General features: G+C 42.2%; 1 non-coding gene across 1 annotated transcript; it reads right to left on the bottom strand.

The window, feature by feature from the left end:
• Positions 1-1895: 1895 nt before the first annotated feature.
• Positions 1896-2033, bottom strand: LOC119939827. Its single transcript, XR_005454790.1, has one exon. It is a non-coding gene; the product is annotated as a small nucleolar RNA SNORA7 (small nucleolar RNA).
• Between the last annotated feature and the right edge of the window lie 851 nt (positions 2034-2884).

The following is a 2884-nucleotide window of genomic DNA, read 5'->3' as shown; positions in this document are numbered from 1 at the left end:
CACACTATATCATTAAAAGGAGCTTATATCACTTTACCCATCAATCAATCATTCTGTCAATGTCATTTATTGAGTGCTTACTGAGTGCACTGCCCAAAGCACCTCGGAAAGCATAATAAAATAGAATTAATAGATACCTTTCCTGCCCATAGTAAGCTCACATTCTAGAGGGGAGACAAATATTAATCTTTACTTCCATCTAGCTGGTATGGAACACAAGTTCATAACTGAAAGCAAAAAGAATTTCTGATTCTTAAATTTCTCTCATTTTCTAGCCTTGTAGGGGTAGTAGTAGTAGCAGTTATAGTAATAATAGCAGTAGCAGTTGTATTAATAGTAGAAGCAGTAGCTTTTATTACGTACCTACTCAGTTTGAGGCACTTTATTAAGTACCTGGGTAGTAAAAAAATAAAAAAGTGGCATGTTACCAATCCACAAGGAGCTTATATTCTAACTGGGGTGGCAAACACAAAAATATTTACAACTGGAGTCATCAAAATCAATAATTGAGTTTTCATCTGTACAAGAGTGCCGAAAACTAAGGACAGATATGAACAATGTGAACTACTGTAGGCGGTATAAGGCAGGAATTGCATTCCATTTCAGGCCACTCAGTCTGAATACCTTGCTCTTCCTCTCTCTCTCTGTCTGTCTTTCTCTTCCTTACTTATATACCATGGAGGTAAAGCTACCATAATTACCACTTCGAGAAGACGGGATGGGGCTGACTGTTAAAATTGTCAGTCTCCCTGGTTTTTGTTGCTGACAAGCTTCTATTCAGAATTCTTCTGGATAGAATTCCTGAAGAACATAACATAGTCAACTGCACACTTGCCTGAGTTGCAAAGTAGCTGCAGACCAAAACAGACCACAGCAGAAATGATTCTTCCAATGCTACAAGAAAAGTGCAGAGAACAGTCCCAAGACCTATAGTCCATATTCATTTAATTTACTAAAACGTTTTTACACCATCAACAGACAGACTCTGGAAGTCAATAAGCTAAGTCCACTGTCTTGAGTCATTCACCCCAACCCTCAGTGAAAAGGAGAATCAAAAGGGGAGTTGTGTTTTGTCTGGATGGAAATATCACGAAATCTTAGAAAACAAGAACTTACAAAATTGTCATACTGAACAGTGCTCAACTTTTACTCAGGAAGGTACTGGGGAGCTGATAGGGGTTGAAGTACCAAATGCTTGCATGCTTCTAATCTATAACCAACCTCAGTTAGGCACGTCTCAAAATCCTCTACTGGCTTCCTGTGTCTCTTTGCATCAAACAAAAAAACTCACAACATCAAAGCTTCCCACCATCTGGCCCAACCTTACCTAACCACTTTCATCCACTATCCCCAAATCTCTATCCTTGATTTATGGTGTTTATTAAGTGCTTACTATGTATAAAACACTTTTCTAAGCCCTGAGGTAGATTTGACTTATGCTGTTGAGGCGTCTCTGACCCAAAGCAACACCATGGGCACATTTCTCCCAGAACGCCCAATCTCAATCTGCAATTGTTCTGGTAGAGTATCCATAGAGTACAATATAGAATTGGTAGACATGTTCTCTGCCCATAGTGAGCACCCTCTTTTCTCAACTTCACCATCCAAACCCCTTGCCTCCTGAAGGGCTCTCATGAAAAGTCATCCCCTTCTAGACTGTGAGCCCACTATTGGGTAGGGATCATCTCTATATGTTACCAACTTGTATTTCCCAAGTGCTTAGTACAGTGCTCTGCACACAGTAAGCGCTCAATAAATATGATTGAATGAATGAATAGACTTTTCTTGGTAAAAAGAAGGAAGTGGTTTACCATTGCCTCTTTCCGCACAATAAACGTGAGTCTCCACCTTCGATTCCCTCTTATGCCTCTGCTGACCCGCACTGGGGAGTCTTGACTTGTAGCAGATTGCCTTCCACTCGCTAGCCACTGCCCAAGCTAGGAATGGAATGGATAGACCTCTGCTTGATTCTCCCTCCCGAAGTCAAGACTGGTACAGTACTGGAAACTCTACAGGCAAGACCCTGAGAGGGTACTGCAGTAGATACAGGTCAATTGAAGAGGATGCTACTGGTGGTAGTAATTATTAATAATAATTATGGTATTTGCTAAGCATTTACTTTGTGCCAAGCACTGTTCTAAGCACTGGGATAGATACAAGGTAAACAGGTTGTCCCACGTGGGGCTCATAGTCTTAATCCCCATTTTGCAGATGGGGTAACTGAGGCACAGAGAAGTGAAGTGCCTTGCCCAAGGTCACACAGTAGTCAAGAGGTGGAGCTGGAGATTAGAACCCACGTCCTCTCACTCCCAAATCCGTCTCTTTCCACTGTCACACTGCCACTATTGTGCAAATGTGGTTAAAAAGACTGATGAATACCCAGCCTACACAGTAGACCCTTGTTTTTTCCATATTGAGGCCTCTCTCTACTAAGAGCCAACCTCAAAAAGTCTTTGCTCAAGGGGAGCAATCCCTTTCATGAGCACTGCTCACCAGCTGGTCTGTGTACTACAGTGGCCTCCCCAGAACGCAATGCTATATCTCACTGTATGAGACTGTGCTTCACTTATGTCTTTATATCACGTATTCTGCCCTCCTGGCTCGCGTGTGCCCTTTATAAAAATCACCATACAACAGTTGTTTAGGTATCCTGCTGCCGTCCATTTTTCTCAAATGTCCCATCTAGCGGACCTGTGGCTCTGTGAGCATTGCTTGAATGCTGAAGTCATTGTTGATGATCTTGTCCTGCCACTTGGTACTGAGTATGGTGTGTAGGTGACTGTTTAAACTGCTCTAGAAACTTAGAAAATTAGTGTACAGAGCATGGACTGGGAGTCAGGAGGGCCTGGATTCTAATCCCTGCTCTACCACTTGTCTGTTGTGT

This window comes from Tachyglossus aculeatus, chromosome 17 (genome assembly GCF_015852505.1).
Source record: "Tachyglossus aculeatus isolate mTacAcu1 chromosome 17, mTacAcu1.pri, whole genome shotgun sequence".
NCBI lineage: Eukaryota > Metazoa > Chordata > Mammalia > Monotremata > Tachyglossidae > Tachyglossus > Tachyglossus aculeatus.
Note: the sequence above shows the minus strand (reverse complement) of the source record. Positions and strands in the feature narration are given on the sequence as shown.